The sequence below is a fragment of the Cebus imitator genome, unplaced genomic scaffold (assembly GCF_001604975.1).
Source record: "Cebus imitator isolate Cc_AM_T3 unplaced genomic scaffold, Cebus_imitator-1.0 Scaffold477, whole genome shotgun sequence".
Classification (NCBI taxonomy): Eukaryota; Metazoa; Chordata; class Mammalia; order Primates; family Cebidae; genus Cebus; species Cebus imitator.
Genome location: NW_016107792.1, coordinates 1,469,574 through 1,487,797, shown reverse-complemented (window position 1 = coordinate 1,487,797; position 18,224 = coordinate 1,469,574). Strand labels below are relative to the sequence as shown.

At 37.2% G+C, this 18,224-nt stretch overlaps 1 protein-coding gene across 1 annotated transcript in view; it reads left to right on the top strand.

Annotated features, from left to right (window-relative positions):
• The window catches only part of SLC2A13 (solute carrier family 2 member 13), a 351,864-nt gene that overhangs the window by 42,333 nt on the left and 291,307 nt on the right, over positions 1 to 18,224 (top strand). The gene's annotated exons all lie outside the window — the stretch shown is intronic.

Here is an 18,224-nt window from a genome sequence, read left to right as displayed (position 1 = left end):
TATATCTCTATCTATCTGTCTGTCTATCTATCTATCTATCTATCTATCTATCTATCTATCTATCTATCATCTATAGATATATATATAAAATAAATAGCTGGGCATGGTGGTGCTTGCCTGTTACCCCAGCTACACAAGAGGCTGAGGCAGGAGGATTTCTTGAGTCTAGGAGGTCCAGGCTGCAGTGAGCCAAGATTGCATCAGTGTACTCCAGTCTGGGTGTCAGAGTAGGACCCTGTGTTTAACAAGAAGAAAAGAGTAAGCAATTTTCACCAGAAGCAACCTGTGTATGAGATTAAACAGTGAAGAAGAATGAAGAGAAAAAGTAAATAGAAAAATTGGATTTTATGCGGAATATTCTTTGACTAATATAAAGTTTGGGGAGAGAGAAGAAACATGCAGTTGTATGTGCATTAATATTTCTGTAGTCCTGAATAGATGTGTAATAAATTAGTAGTTTCTGCAGTTGTGAATAGATGTGTAATAGTATTAGTAGAATGATGAAAAAAAATAAGTGGAAAGCTATATGTTTAGGGAGATGGCAGAATGATACTGGAAATTAACACTGATTGCATAGAATTAACATGTCTATGTAAATGATAAATGGTTTAAAAGGATTTGGAAACATTAACCATGTTTACTGTGTTTAAATAATACACTCATTATTAAAGAGTAAAGTTCTTTCAAATAAACATGCTTCTTAGATACAAATACAGTACCAACAACAGCAACAGCAACAAAGTGAGACCCCTTCTCTACCAAAATAAAAATTAGCCCGGTGCAGTGGCACATGACTGTAGTCCTAGCTACTTGGGAGGCTGAGGTTGGAGGATCACTTGAGCCCAGGGGTTCAAGGCTGCAGTGAGCTGTGATTGCACCACTGTACTCCAGCCTGAGCACAGGAGAGGGCCCTATTGCTTAAAAATACATACATACATACATAATAACATAAATTATTAAATATGAATTTGTACAGTAAGCTAACACTTATGCTTTCCTCATGTATCCTATACATTAGCTAACCGAATCATGGTATCCCTCCTGATTTACAATTTTGGACACCGGGAACGAGATAAGTAATTTGCCCATGGTTACATATGAAGTGTAAGTGACAAAGCTACAACTCAAATATTGTTCATTATTGGAATTCAAACATGTTCTCTCTCTATGCCACATAACATATATGATTTACTTGTAGTTTGTTTAAATTAATTTCCCTAAAAATTGTAAAACTAGGTCTTTTAAGATTTTTTTTTTTTTTTTGAGACAGTCTTGCTTTGTAGCCAGGCACCAGGCTGGAGTGCAGTGGTGTGATCTCAGCTCACTGCCACCACCACCTCCCAGGTTCAAGCAATTCTTCTGCCTCAGCCTCCCGAGTAGGTGGGATTACAGGTGTGTGCCACCACACCCAGCTAATTTTTGTATTTTTAAGTAGAGCTGGGTTTTCACCATGTTGGCCAGGATGGTCTCGATCTCTTGACCTCGTGATCCGCCAGCCTTGGCCTCCCTGAGTGCTGGGATTACAGGTGTGAGCCACCGCCCCTCTCCGTCTTTTAAGATATTTAAGTCTCATGATTTAAGACAAAAAGAGCTTTTTGTCTACTTTGATACTTAGCTTTTGATAGTTATGTGGCTCTGATTTTTTTTTTTATGAAGACTTAATTTTCCTTTCATTAACTTAACTTCATTTTAATTTGCAAACTTAGTTCATGGAACTGCCTGACAAGCCCAAAGCAGTCTTCCCCCTCTTATGAACTCATGAGTCTTTCTTATCCATAGGAGTACACTTACTGAATTATGTATCATCATAATTATACATTTTTGTTAATTGTATGTTTTTGTCTCCAGCTACATCACAGGTTCCTTGTATTTTATATTTTATGTACAGGCATGGCATTTTGTTCTGGTATCTGTTAAACATTTTCTGAATAAGTGATGGATTTTTATTGCTTATTTATATCTTAGTTCTACCTCTTGTACATAGTGGGGCATCGTCTCCTAGTGAATATTTATTAGGCAGAGTCTGACGGAGCTGATAGTCTTTAATGCTTTATCCCTCTCTTTAGAATTGCATGTTATTTCTCTGACCAGACATGCATGCTACTCAGTTTTCCTTTAGGATAGTGTTATTTTTGATAAGCAGAACTAGCAGGAATATGTGTAGGTTTGTTTTATGGTTAGCTTTGGGGCCATTAACTGAATGGTATACTCAGTATAGTTTGTTCTTTCACCCATTGCATTATACATCATGAGATGAGGGCCCGAAGCTTTCTGGCTGACCTCTTTACCTGGAGAGAGTGCTAGGTTGCAGGGATCCAAAGTTAAATTCATAAATATTTAATCTCAAACCTGTACATTTAGTTTCCTCCATTAGGAAGGAATGTACTGTGTGTGTGTTCTCCTAAGTTATTTTGAATGTGTAACTTTTCTAAAGCTTTTTGAAAAGTGTGTCAAGTATAAATAATTTTAGAGGGATTATTTAGCCACATAAGCATAAATACTAGGATTAGACAGTCTTGCCATTTACTGGCTGTGTAACCTTGGGTGTTTTGTCATGCTTCTGATTTTATAGCTACTTGTAAAATGGGCATAACAATACCTATTTTAAAGTGCTGTTGTGAAACTTTGAAAGAAAGCACATATGTAAAACCTGCCTTATGGTAGGTATTTAAGAAATTATTCTTTAGCTCCTGACTCGCTTTGTCTCCATTGTGGTTACATTTTGTAATAAAGTATCACAATAGAATATTTGTATCCTCTGAAAATAATTGGATCTTTGGGTCACCTCAGGTTGTGGTACAGAAATTATAAGGTGTCCAAGCCATATAGAACATTCATAGAATCTTAGATGACAGCTGATAATTTTTGTTTGTCTATCTGAGACAGGGTCTCACTCTGTTGCCCAGGCTGGAGTGCAGTGGTGCGATCACAGTTAGCTCCAGCCTCGACCTCTGGGCTCAAGTGATCCTCCTGCCTCAGCCTCCTGAGTATCTAGGACTACAGGCTTGCAGCACAATACCCAGTTAATTTTTTTAATTTTTTTTTTTTTGGTAGAGATTAGGTTTCACTATATTGCCCAGGCTAGTCTGGAACTCCTAAACTCAGGCAATCCTCTTGCTTTCCAAAGTGTTGGGATTATAGATAGGTCTGAGCCACCATGCCTGGTGACAATAGTTTACAAAAGGGCAGATTTTACAGGGCAGCAGAGAGATTTGAGTAAGTTATTAGCATAGCCAGAACAATCTATAATTATTGTGTACTGTCGGCAATTAATTTTCATGTCGATATTCCTGTTCAGGTAGCCTTCTGTGGACTGGAGTTACCTTCATTTTGCTTTCTGATCTTAGTTAAATATTGCTGCTCTACCTCTTCATTTTTTGGTATCTAAACTTTAAGCTTTTCAAGATTAAGTATAACTTACTGGTATCAGTATATACAGTATTTGCTGAATGAATTAGAAGTAAAAAACTGGGATTGTTTTGCTATGTCACTTAATTTTAAGGATATCAATGTTTAGTTTTTAAATGTTCCTTTTAATCAGTATTATTGAGTTTTGAGAAAAATAATTTTTCTTTGAAATTAATTTTACATTGAATTTTTATTTGATAAGTTTTGATGTAATTAATTAACCATCAGTTACAGGTTTTTGAAGGATTTCTAGAAATATAACTAATGATTCATTGTGATTTTTGCTGTTGTTTCTTATCACTAATACTTAGTCTTTTATGGTAGCCTTGAACAGCATCCTTGATGGAAACAGTAACAATTTTGATGAAATATTTTGCTCTATTTGTTATGGTGGAAAATCAATCTGCTGAGCTTTTACTGTGAGATATAGCTCGCTTGAAATGGATTCTCATTTTGATAATTTTAAGAAGGCAGAAGAACACTGTGGGACACTTACTTGGAATGAAGTGCCCTCGATCCTAAAAAGAATTTCCCTGCACTGCAGAAGTCTGTTAGTTTTTTTAGAGATTGTTGTCGTTTTTATTCTTTTCTTCCGTCTTTTACCAGTAAATAATTATTCCACATTAGGTATTTTTATTTGTGTTAAAATATATCAAAATAATGTATACCGTTTATTTTTGAAACTTACATGTTAAAAATTTAAGACCACTTTCTTGTGAGAAATGGATTAGGGGTATGTGTGTATGTGTGTGTGTATATGTATATATATACATATACACACTATATATATATATATATATATATATATATATATATATATATATTTTAGAGGCAGGGCTCTCTCTGTTACCCAGGCTGGAATACAGTGGTGTGATTATAGCTCACTGTAGCTTTGAATTTGTGGACTCAAGTGATCCTCCTGCCACAGCTGCATGAATAGCTGGGATCACAGGTGTGCACCACCATAATTGGCTAATTAAAAAATTTTTTTTGTACAGATGGCTTCTGACTGTGTTGCTGAGGCTGATCTCAAACTCCTGGCTTCAAGCGATCCTCTCACCTTGGCCTCGGAAAATGCTGGGATTACAGGCATGAGTCACTGCGCCTGGCCATATATTTTATATTTTAAATGATATTTATAATTGGTACTGAAGAATTCTCATACAAAATTCACTGGAGAAAAATAATTTGAGGTTTCATATATTTTGTGTACTAACTGATGTTTGGTTTTTTAAAAAGTAAAAAGTTAATGAAATTATAGTCATTTTTTGGGGTAAGCTGAATAAAACATGAAGTCTTTAACATTTTTGGACTTGTACACCTTAATTAATTAGTCCGTCCTCTATGACTTTGTTGTTGGAGTCACCCTTCCAGTAATAAATAGCTCCGGCTTGGTCATCCAAATGTACGTGCATGGCTATTGTCATTTCATTGCCATGGCAATTTTTGCAATTAGTGTGGTAGTTGCTGGCACGCTTCTGGGCAAGGGTGTTGATGGACTGACTTGGAAGTGGAAGAATAAAACCCCTTTCACAGCTGCTGTGTGATTTTTGAATAGAGACATAGCAGATGCTTTTTTTTTCCTTCAGTTTTTTTACTAATTTAGATGTAGACATTATGCTTCAATGAATTGTTGGCAGGAATATCTCCTTGTTCTCCTGTCTGTCAAAGGAAAAACTAATTTGGATTTCAAGTAAATATTGAGGCATTTGGTTTGTGAAAGTTGGTGAAAGTTTCTTTCACTCCTTGTGAAAGAAAGTAGTCCTGTAACTGGTTTTTCTGTCTGTCCTTTATCTTAAAAACTGAAATGTCACAAGTTGTACAATAATCAGTAACTGACAAACTTCACTGGGAGATTTTTAATTATTGAAATTTATGGATTTATCCCATTTCTTGGGATAAAATAAAAAGTTGATTGGGGCATTACTGAAGGTGTATCTTTACCAAATAACTGTGAGATAGGTACTGGAAAAATGGTATTTATAGAAGCATCAATGAAGGGTTATCTATATTAAATAACTTGTAAAATAGATACTCAAAAAAATGGTATTTGTAGTGGCTAGCTTGCTATTAATTTTTTGGTAAATGTCACTTAAAATATGAGCTATAATGACTCCTTATTCTTCCATTACCAAGTTCTCATATAGATAAAGCAAGATAAGTAAATTGCTCTTTCAAAAGGAAGAACTTTTCTCTAAATTTAGAGCATAATTAATGCTAGTGTTACCCTTGAAGATTTTAGGAAAATTTTTTCCTACAACTTTAATTTGGATGTTTATCCTAAACCCTTATTTTAATTTATTTTATTTTTTAATATATATTTTATTGCATTTTAGGTTTGGGGGTACATGTGAAGAACATGCAAGATTGTTGCATAGGTACATATATGGCAATGTGGTTTGCTGCCTTCCTCCCCATCACCTATATCTGGCATTTCTCCCCATGTTATCCATCCCCAACTCCCCAACCCCCGCTGTCCCTCTCCTAGGTTCCCCTCCCCGCAGATCCCAGTGTGTGATGCTCCCCTCCCTGTGTCCATGTGTTCTCGTTGTTCAATACCCGCCTATGAATGAGAACATGTGGTGTTTGATTTTCTGTCCTTGTGTAAGTTTGCTGAGAATAATGGTTTCCAGGTTCATCCACGTCCCTACAAAGAACAAGAACTCATCGTTTTTTATGGCTGCATAGTATTCCATGGTGTGTATGTGCCACATTTTCCCTGTCCAGTCTATCATTGATGGGCATTTGGGTTGGTTCCAGGTCTTTGCTATTGTAAACAGTGCTGCAGTGAACATTTGTGTGCATGTATTCTTGTAGTAGAACAATTTATAATCCTTTGGATATGTACCCAATAATGGGATTGCTGGGTCAAATGGAATTTCTATTTCTAGATCCTTGAGGAATCACCACACTGTCTTCCACAATGAACTAATTTATACTCCCACCAACAGTGTAAAACTGTTCCTATTTTTCCACATCCTCTCCAGCATGTCTCTAGATTTTTTCATGATTGCCATTCTAACTGGCGTGAGATGCTATCTCAGTGTAGTTTTGATTTGCATTCCTCTAATGACCAGTGATGATGAACATTTTTTCATATGTTTTTTGGCCTTATATATGTCTTCTTTTCTAAAGTGTCTGTTTATATCCTTTGCCCACTTTTGAATGGGGTTGTTTGTTTTTTTCTTGTAAATCTGTTTTAGTTCTTTGTAGATTCTGGATATTAGCCCTTGGTCAGATGGGTAGATTGCAAAAATTTTTTCCCATTCTGTTGGTTGCCAGTTCACGCTAATGATTGTTTCTTTTGTTGTGCAGAAGCTCTGGAGTTTAATTAGGTGCCATTTGTTTATTTTGGCTTTTATTGCCAATGCTTTTGGTGTTTCAGTCATGAATTCCTTGCCTATGCCTATGTCCTGAATGGTTTTGCCTTGGTTTTCTTCCATGGCTTTTATGGTATTAGGTCTTATGTTTAAGTCTTTAATCCATCTGGAGTTAATTTTAGTGTAAGGTGTCAGGAAGGGGTCCAGTGTCTGCTTTCTGCACGTGGCCAGCCAGTTTTCCCAACACCATTTATTAAACAGGATATCCTTTCCCCATTGCTTGTTTTTGTCAGGTTTGTCAAAGATAAGATGGTTGTAGATGTGTGGTGTTGCTTCCGAGGCCCCTGTTCTGTTCCATTGGTCTATATCTCTATTTTGGTACCAGTACCATGCTGTTTTGATTAGTGTAGCCTTGTAGTATAGTTTGAAGTCAGGTAGTGTGATGGCTCCAGCTTTGTTCTTCTTGCTTAGAATTGACTTGGCTATGCAGGCTCTCTTTTGGTTCCATATGAAGTTTAAGGTGGTTATTCCAGTTCTGTGAGGAAGGTCATTGGCAGCTTGATGGGGATAGCGTTGAATCTATAAATTACTTTGGGCAGTATGGCCATTTTCACAATAACCATGAGCCTATGCTCATCTTTCTGCATCTGTTTGTGTCCTTTCTTATTTTGTTGAGCAGTGGTTTGTAGTTCTCCTTGAAGAGGTCCTTTACATTCTTTGTTAGTTGTATTCCTAGGTATTTTATTCTCTTTGTAGCAACTGTGAATGGCAGTTCATTCTTGATTTGGCTCTCCTTAAGTCTGTTATTGGTGTATAGGAGTGCTTGTGATTTTTGCACACTGATTTTGTATCCTGAGACTTTGCTGAAGTTGCTTATCAGTTTCAGGAGATTTGGGGCTGAGACAATGGGGTCTTCTAAATATACATTCCTGTCGTCTGCAAATAGAGACAATTTGACTTCCTTTTTTCCTAATTGAATACCCTTTATTTCTTTTTCTTGTCTGATTGCTCTGGCTAGAACTTCCAATACTATATTGAATAGGACTGGTGAGAGAGGGCATCCTTGTCTAGTACCAGATTTCAAAGGGAATGCTTCCAGTTTTTACCCATTCAGTATGATATTGGCTGTTGGTTTGTCGTAGACAGCTTTCATTATTTTGAGATATGTTCCATCAATACCTAGTTTATTGAGGGTTTTTAGCATAAAGTGCTGTTGAATTTTGTCAAAGGCCTTCTCTGCATCAATTGAGATAATCATGTGGTTTTTGTCTTTGGTTCTTTTTATGTGGTGAATTACGTTTATAGACCTGCGTATGTTGAACCAGCCTTGCATCCCTGGGATGAAGCCTACTCGATCATGGTGGATAAGCTTTTTAATGTGCTGTTGTAATCGGCTTGCCAGTATTTTATTGAAGATTTTTGCTTCTATGTTCATCATGGATATTGGCCTGAAGTTTTCTTTTCTTGTTGAGTCTCTGCTGTGTTTTGGTATCAGGATGATGTTGGTCTCGTAAAATGACTTTTCTTTTTAACATGGAAACACAGTGTAATTTTCTTCTAGAAATATGGGAGCTTATGCAATGCAGTAAAACTTAGTTTAGCCATTGATTTCTCTTCTGAAAGAAGAGAGAGTTGACATTTTAATTTTAAGTTACAAATGTCTTGTTTTATTTTTTCCTTATAGTCCTCAAATATATATGCTTTTCCCCCCCTGTTTTGCATTATCAGCAAATAATTAGTACCTCTTTACATCAGTATCGATGTTTGCAAGTGATAGATCTTTTGAGGTTTTGGGATTTCTTTCCGCTGAAGCTACAAAAGTTAGAAAATAAGAAATTTCTTGTTTTTTATGGTTAGTTATCTTGATTTCTGGTCAGGGGAATACCCTCTACCATCAGCTAGGGCAGATTAAATTGAAGATTACTGCATTTCTCATTGTAAAACTGTAGCCTTACAAGACTACCTATCTTATCTTTTAAAAACTTAACAGGCTTATTTTTGGTATGAATTTTTTTAACCCACCAGGAATTGATTTTCGTATATAATAAGAGGTAGGGGTTCAATTTTATTTTTTTACACATGGTTACCCAGTTGTCTTACTACCATTTATTAAAAGATCTGTCTTTTCCCCAGGATCTACAAAGCTCTTCTGTTGTATGTTAAGGCTGATGTATGAGTGAGTCTCATTCTGGGCTTTCTATTCTGTTCTAGTGGTCTTTCTTTTTCTATATATACTGTGTTTATTACAGTAGCATTATAATAAATCTTGATATGGGGAAGGAGAAGTCCTCCGTTATTTTTTAAGAGTAGTGACTAATCTTGGCCCCTTGTCCTTTCAGGAAACTGTCAACTTTTAAATTTCCAATATTTTTCGATTGTCAAATTTGAAAACCCCCACAAACTCATTTGGGTTTTGGTATCAAGTGTATTAAATCTGTATATCAATTTGAAAAGTACAGTCATCTTTTGATGTTTATGAGGGATTGGGTTCACGACCCCACTCCTGTGGATACCAAATTCTATGGCTGTCCTAGTCCCTTGTATAAAATGGTGTACTATTGGCATATATTCTACACATATGCTCTAGTGTACCTCAAATCATCTCTAGATTACTTGTAGTACCTAACTCAATGTAGATGCTGTGTAAGTAGTTGTTACACTGTGTTTTTAAAACTTTGTATTAGATTTTATTAATTGTATTTCTTCCTCAGAATGACCCTCTATGTTCCTAGTTACGTTTTTTTGCCTTAATGTTTATGTTGTCTGAATTAATATGGCGATCTTTGCTTTCTTTTGTTTAGATTTTTCTGTTTATATTTTTTATCCTTTTGCTTTTAATCCTGTTCCGATCATTTTTAGTTATGTTTCCTGTACAAGAGTAAAGTATTAATTTTAAGTCCAGGCTGATTATTATTCTTTTTACATGATATATTTGATTTATTTATACATATTAGACCTACCATTTTATGTTGCCTTTTCTCTCCCAGCTTATTTATGCTTCTTTTATTCTTTTTTGCCTTTTTGAATTGCCTTGCATGTGTGCGTATATATATCTTTTCATACAACTTTTTCTCAAGGAGTTTGGAAGTTATATTTGCATTTATTTTTAGTAGTTGTCACGGAAATTTTACTCATGCATATTTAACATAACAACATCTGAAGTTACATAATATCTTTATCCTCATTCTGAATAATATATGCAACTTAAAGCACATTAACTTTCTTCACCCTTCTCCCAGCTTTAGTTCTTTTGTTGTCATATCTTTTAATTTTCTTTTCTTGAGTTTTCATTTATACACCACAGATACTGTTAATGACTAAAAAATTTTTCTTTCATCTTCACCATTTTCTATGCTCTTCTTTTCCTCCTGCATCTTTATTCTTGCACTATCCATTTGGAATCACTGTTTATCTAAGATTCACTTTTAGAATTTCCTTGTTTAGAGATTTTGCCCTTATTCTTGAAAGATATTTTTTTCTGTTGGACTAGAAACATAAGTCGATTGTGCAATGAAGATACTATTTTACTGTTTTCTGGGTTCCATTGTTACTGTTGCAAAGTCAGCTATGGTTTAATAAACAAATTCTAACAGCAGTAAGAATATTGAATATACCCAAAGCAGTTATTTCTTGTTTCCTACTTTTGTATGTAAAACAAAAACAAAAACAAAAACAAAAAACAACCCATTATACATGAGAATTGCCCTTTCTGCTTTGATTTCTGATACCTTCCCATAAATGTGAAGATACATACACACACACGCTTAACATACATAAAGAAAGGAAACTTTAGAATTTTGGGATCCTTTATAACTGCCAGGACAAATGTAACAAAAGGAGGTCTCTGAGTTTTTGCATTTAACTCTACTTATTTAAGTAGTTTTCATCCAGTTAAGATTAGCCTTTGAAAATGAATGTAGAGACTTCTGCCATGATGGCCGAATAGGAACAACTCCAGAGCACAGTTCCCCAGGAATAGTGACGCAGAAGGCAGGTGATCTCTGCATTTCCAACTGAGGTACCAGGTTCATCTCAATGGGACTGGTTGGACAGTGGGTGTAGCCCAAAGAGGGCAAACTGAGGCAGGGTGGGGCACTGCCTCACCTGGGAAATGCAGCAGGCTGGAGGACCCCTTCACCCAACGGAGGCCATTGGGGACTTTTGTGGCTATTCCAGCACTCCGGTTCAGATACTGTGCTTCTCCCACTGTCTTTACTGACCACAGACCACGAGATTCCCACTGGGCCGACAAGCACCGTGGGTTGCCAGCACAGAACTGGATGGCCATTTCAGCCAGGGCTGAGGGTTTCCAGCACAAATCTGGGTGGCTGTTTCAGCTGCCACTTGGAATGCCTGTGAGACAGAGCTACCCATTCCCCTGAAAAAAAAAGGGGTCTGAAGGCAGCAAACCAAGTGATCTGGCTTGGTGGGTCCCACCCCCACAAAGACCAGCAAACTGAAACCCACAGGCTTGAGAGTTTCAGAGCCAGCATAGCAGTTTGAGCTCGAACCCGGATGGTTGAGCTTGGTGGGGGAAAGGGCATCCGCCATTACTGAGGCAGTCTGCCATTACTGAGGTATTTCTGACCTTACCTGTGTAAACAGAATTGCAAGGAAGTTTACAAAGCAGCTGGGTGGAGCCTGCTGTAGCTCAGCAATACATCTGCAGGCAGACTGTGGCTAGACTCCCTCCTTGCTGGGCAGGGTATCTCTGAAAACAGGCAGCAGCTGATCAGGGACTTACAAATAAAACCCCACCTTCCCGGGACAGAGCACCTGGGAAAGGGGGCCGTTGTGAGTTCTGCTGTAGTACACTTAAACATCCCTGCCTGGAAGCACTGAAGGGAGCAACAGAGCTCCCAGCACAGCACTTGAGCTCTGGTAACGGACAGAGATACTCTGTATATCCAGAGATACCTCACACAGGAGAGCTCTGGCTGACATCTGGCACATACCCTTCTGGGATGAAGCTACCAGAGGAAGGAACAGGCAGCAATTCTTGCTATTCTGCAGCCCCTGTGGGTGATTCCCAGGCAAGCAGGGTCTGGAGTGGACCTCCAGCAGTCCTGCAGCAGAGGGGCCTGACTGCTACAAGGAAAACTAAAAAACAGACAGAAATAGCTTCAACATCAACAGTAAGGGTGTCCACTCAGAGACCCTGTCTGAAAGTCACCAACTTCAAAGATCAAAGGTAGATAAATCCATGAAGATGGGAAGAAAGCAGTGCAAAAAGGATGAAATCACCAAAAACCAGAATGCCCCTTCTCCTGCAAGGGATCACAGCTCCTCACCAGTAAAGAAACAAAACTGGATGGAGAGTGAGTTTGATGAATTGACAGTAGTAGGCTTCAGAAGGTGGGTAATAACAAACTTCTCTGAGCTAAAGGAACATGTTCTAACCCAATGCAAGGAAACTAAGAATGTTGAAAAAAGGTTAGACAAAATGCCAACTAGAATAATCAGCTTAGAGAATAACATAAATGACTTGATGGAGTTAAAAACACAGAATGAGAACTTTGCGAAGCATACACAAGTTTCATAGGCTGAATCGATCAAGCAGAAGAAAGGATATCACAGGATTTCAATAGCTCGATCGATCAGCCGAAGACAGGATGTCAGAGATTGATGATCAACTCAATGAAATAAAATGAGAAGGCAAGATTAGAGTGAAATGAAATGAACAAAGCCTCCAAGAAATATGGGATTATGTGAAAAGTCTTATCTGTGTTTGATCAGTGTGCCCAAGTGTGATGGAGAGAAGGAATCTAAGCTGGAAAACACTCTTCAGGATATTATCCATGAGAGCTTCCCTAACCTAGCAAGGCAGGCCACCATTCAAATCCAGGAAATACAGAGAACACCACAAATATATTCCTCAGGAAGAGCAACCCCAAGGCACATAATCATCAGATTCACCAGGGTTGTAATGAAGGAAAAAATGCTAAGGGCAGCCAGAGAGAAAGGTGGGTTACTCACAAAGGAAAGACCATCAGACTCACAGCAGATCTCTCAGCAGAAACCCTACAAGCCAGAAGATAGTGGGGGCCAATATTCAACATCCTTAATTTCATATCCAGCTAAGCTAAGCTTCATAAGCAAAGGTGAAATAAAATCTTTACAGACAAGCAATTGCTGAGGGATTTCATCAGCACCAGGCCTGCCTTAGAAGAGCTCCTGAAAGAAGCACTAAACATGGAAAGAAACAACCAGTACCGGCCACTGCAAAAATGTACCAAATGGTAAAGATCATGGACGCAATGAAGAAACTGCATCAACTAATGGGCAGAACAAACAGTTAGTATCAAAATGGCAGGATCAAATTCACACATAATTATATTAACCTTAAATATGAATGGGCTAAATGCCCCAATCAAACAATACAGACTGGCTAATTGGATAAAGTCAAGACCCACTGGTGTGCTGTATTCAGGAGACCCATCTCACAAAGACACACATAGCTCAAAATAAAGAAGATTTACCAAGAAAATGGAGAGCAAAAAAAAAAACAAAAAAACAAAAAACATAGCAACAGGGATTGCAATCTGGGTATCTGATAAACAGACTTTAAACCAACAAAGATTGAAAGACACGAAGAAGGGCATTACATAAAGGTAAAGGGATCAATACAACAGGAAGAACTAACTATCCTAAATATATATTCACCCAATATAGGAGCACCCAGATAGATAAAGCAAGTTCTTAATGACCTACAAAGAGACTTAGGCCCCCACGCAATAATAGTGGGAGACTTTAATACTCCATTGTCAATATTAGATCAATGAGACAGAAAATTAGCCAGGATATCCAGGACTTTAACTCATATCTGGACCAATCAGACCTAATAGATAGACATCTACAGAACTCTCCACCCAAAATCTACAGCATATACATTCTTCTCAGCACCACATTGCACCTACTCTAAAATTGACCACATAATTGGAAGTAAATCACTCCTCAGCAAATGCAAGAGAATGGAAATCATAACAAGCAGTCTCTCAGACCACAGTGCAGTCAAATTAGAACTCAGGATTAAGAAACTCACTCAAAATCGCACAACTACATAGACTCTGAACAACCTGCTCCTGAATGACTACTGGATAAATAATGAAATGAGGGCAGAAATAAACATGTTCTTCCAAATCAATGAGAATGAAGATACAACATACCAGAATCTCTGGGACACATTTAATGCAGTGCCTAGAGGGAAATTTATAGTACTAAATGCCCATAAGAGAAGTGAGGAAAGATCTAAAATCAACACCCTATCATCAAAATTAGAAGAGCTAGAGGAACAAGATCAAACAAATTCAAAAGCTGGCAGAAGGCAAGAAATAACTAAGATCAAAGCAGAACTGAAGGAGATAGAGACACAAAACACCTTTCAAAAAATCAATAAATCCAAGAGCTGGTTTTTTGAAAAGATCAACAAAATAGCTATACCACTAGCCAGACTAATAAAAAAGAAAGGAGAGAAGAAACAAATAGATGCAATAAAGAATGATAAAGGGGATATCACCACCGATTCCACAGAAATACAAACTACCATCAGAGGTTACTACAAACAACTCTATGTACATAAACCAGTAAATCTATAAGAAATAGATAAATACCTGGACACTTACACTCTTCACAAGGAAGAAGTTGAATCCCTGAATAGACCAATAGCAAGGGCTGAAGTTGAGGCAGCAGTTCATAGCCTACTAACCAAAAAATGTCCAGGTCCGGGTGGATTCATAGCCGAATTCTACCAGACATACAAAGAGGAACTGATACCATTACTTCTGAAACTATTCCGAACAATACAAAAAAAAGGAATCCTTCCCAAATCATTTTATGAGACCAACATTATCCTGATACCAAAACCTGGCAGAGAGACAACTGAAAAAGAAAATTTCAGGCCAATATCCATGAAAATCTTCAATAAAATACTGGCAAACTGAATGCAACAGCACATCAAAAAGCTTACCCATCACGATTAAGTAGGCTTCATCTGGGGGATGCAAAGCTGGTTCCACATCCACAGATCTGTAAATATAATCCATTACATAAACAAAACCAAAGACAAAAGCCACATGATTGTCTCAATTGATGCAGAGAAGGACTTTGACAAAATTCAACAGCCTTTTATGCTAAAAACTCTCATTAAACTAGGTATTGATGGAACATATCTCAAAATAATAAAAGCCATTTATGAAAAACCCACAGGCAATATAAAGAAAAGGTGGCACATATACACCATGGAATACTATGCAGTCATAAAAAAGGATGAGCTTATGTCCTTTGCAGGGACATGAATGAACCTGGAAACCGTCATTCTCAGCAAACTGACAGAAGAACAGAAAACCAAACACCACATGTTCTCACTGTTGAACAATAAGATCACATGGACACAGGGAGGGGAGCATCACACACCAGAGCCTGTTGGTGTTTGGGGGCCTAGGCGAGGGATAGCAGGGAGTGGGGAAATTGGGGAGGGATAGCATTAGGAGAAATACCTAATGTAGGTGACTTGGGGGATGGAGGCAGCAAACCACCATGGCATGTGTATACCTATGTGACAGTCCTGGAACATCTGCACGTGTACCTCAGAACTTAAAGTATAAGAAAAAAAGAAAATGAATGTAAATTATCTTTAGCCATATAGCTATCATGTATTATTTACATGTCATCTATTATTTATGTGTCATCTTGTAGTATAGTTTGAAGTTATATAGATCCTTTCACATCTATGTCTGTGATATTATAAGCTGTCCATCCATCCATCCGTCCATCCATTCATGCATCCATCCATCCATTGATATAGAACTTCATCCATGATTTCTGGCTTACAAATCCCATAGCCCTTGTTACAGTCTTTTTAAAGTAATATTGGGGCACTTTGGGCCCCAGAAGTAGGATCAGGAAACAGAATCTGTCTCTCCCTGGCCTTCTCTTAATCTCTTTTCACTGTCCAAGACAGGACTCTAATCTTCTATTGTGGATTGTAAAGCCCCCCAGTCCAGAGAGGCTCCTCCCTATATCCTTGGAAGAAGGAATGCCACACAGAAGGGCCAAGAGTTATTTAAAGAGATAGGCCTTTCTGGGTTTCTTCATTCATTCTATTAGTGTAACATCATACGCTTTTGTCTGATCATGTTTTGTCATGGTTATTCATGCTTTAATCATGAAAATTTAATCATGAAAACACTTTTCAATGAAGTCTCCATAAAAGGCCCAAGAAGCTAGCTGAACACATAGAGATTCCCTGAGGGTGGCACACTCAGGGAAAGCATCGGAGCTCTGTGCTCCTTTCCCCATACATTGTCCTATGTATTTCTTCATCTATATCCTTCAGAATATCCTTTAGAACAAACCAGTAAACAAGTTTCCCTGAGTTCTGTGAGCTGCTCTAGCAAAGAAATAAAACTTAAAGGGGGAGTTTGAGAACCCCAGTGTGAAGCTGGTTGTCAGAAGTTGATTGTTGTGGTGTGAGAGCAGAGGAAAAACAGTTTAAGGTTTTCCATACTCAATGTGTGTATCTATTTTATCTATATGTCTGTCTTATTTATCCGTCATCCAGTTTTGTATCTACTTTCTCTGTCTCTTCGGGTATTGGGTATTGACTCTGTATAATTGAAATGTGTCGTTAGCATACTTGTAGATGGAGAGTTTGTAAAAATCTAATAAAAAAAGGTCAGACAATGGACCTAGGCGTTTTACAATCACCTGAGGTAGAGTATGAATTGCAGCGGTGCTAAAAGTTCTATTACCTCATCCTGTGTCAAAGGAAATCACTACTTCTGCCTCTATCAGCGTCTCAGAGTTGCTGGAGCAGAAGTAAATGATAATACCAGCATTCATGCCAGCTAATTGGTGCAGGAGCTAGGCTCTGCTGACCGAGTCACAGTTGCCATTAGATCTACAAGTAGAGCGAAAAGATGTTTATAAGCCATGGAGAGTAATACGTGGGTTTATTTTAATCAGCTTGTTCTAAAGCCGGCCTAAAAGAGATGATACTGCCCTTTTCACAGTCATGTGATTTGTTCATGAAGTATTTGTCATGTAATGTGGAGTCTATTTCTCAGAATGTTATGAGCCATAGTTATGGCATCTTACCATCCTTCCTAAGTGTTAGGTAGCTTTATAATGTTTTTCAGCCCTACAGGAAAAAAGTTTGCTCAAATGTTGTAAAATGTTTCATCATAATTAGTGCCTGCCATTTCAAAGAACTAAGCAATCTTGGAATTATGTGTATATAGCTGGTTTACTGAAGAACAAAATAAGAAATTGGCTAAGTCCATTAAAATAATTTTGGCTGCATGGTAAAGAGAATCAAATGAACCTCCCTCTCTCTTTTTTATTTTAACTCATTCCCTCTTATCCTTAGTGAGATCTAGCTTTATGATGAAAGCCAGGTAATACAGAACTAGAACTCCAAAAACAGACTTTTTGTTTCATATTAGGATGGTAGTTTCTAATTCTTCTCATTGCTGTGTAACAAACTTTTATATTTTCTAATTTAAAACCATCTTCAAAGTTCAAGTGCAAAAGGTATGCATGTAGAAAATAATTCCTTATTTTGTAGTAATAAAATAAGGGAAAGTGAAGGCCAGCTTGGCTGTGTTCCTTCTCAAACATTGGAAATCTGACTACAGTTAGAGGACTATGTTTGCCGTGGATTATCATTGAAGACTCTGGGAAAACAAGTTATGTGACATTGTTTGTAGATCTTAAAAATATGCCTTTTTCTTCTGCATTTTTACTTGGTTAAGATTTTACTAAATATTTATATGTAAAATATATATAGCAAATCTATCTATCTATCTATCTATCTATCTAGAGATAAATTTTCAACTGTAGGTAGCATAGGGACATTTATATGCCCTAGATGGAAAGATAATATTAGAAGAGGTTGATAAAGATACTATCTGTTGGTGGGTGGCTTTTTTATTTTTACCACTTAAAAATTCAAAGGCCAGGACCATTCATTCTAAATTTCAGACACAGGAAATAATTAATAGAGATCTTTGGTAATTAAGGGGAACATTATGTTGCACTATAATCTGTGCCTCTTTGTACATTGAAAAACTTAGTTAAAATTTTAGTTTAAAAATTAATTCAGGCATATTGTTCCAACTAAGTAAAATTCTTAGCCATTATTACCACATAGTAGAACAGAAAAAGACCAGTTAATGCTTTGAAGTGGCTATGAGAGAAGTCAAGAAATTCTATCAGTGTAGCTCAAGAAATATGTTACTTAGAACAAGGAAAATATAACCATAGGAAAAATGGTTAAGTAAATGCTCAGTGGTGTTCTTATTCAGCTGGATTTCTATAGTTCATATTAAGTAAAATATTAAAATACTCAAGTCACAATAATTTTCCCTCAAATATCTGTAGTTGTTGCTCTGTGGCATTCCACATTACCCGCTTTTTATTACTTTGTAGACAAGCTGTTTTTTCTTCCTGCCTCATTCGTACAAGTTCTTTAAAATCAATGTTTTTTTTTTTTTTTTT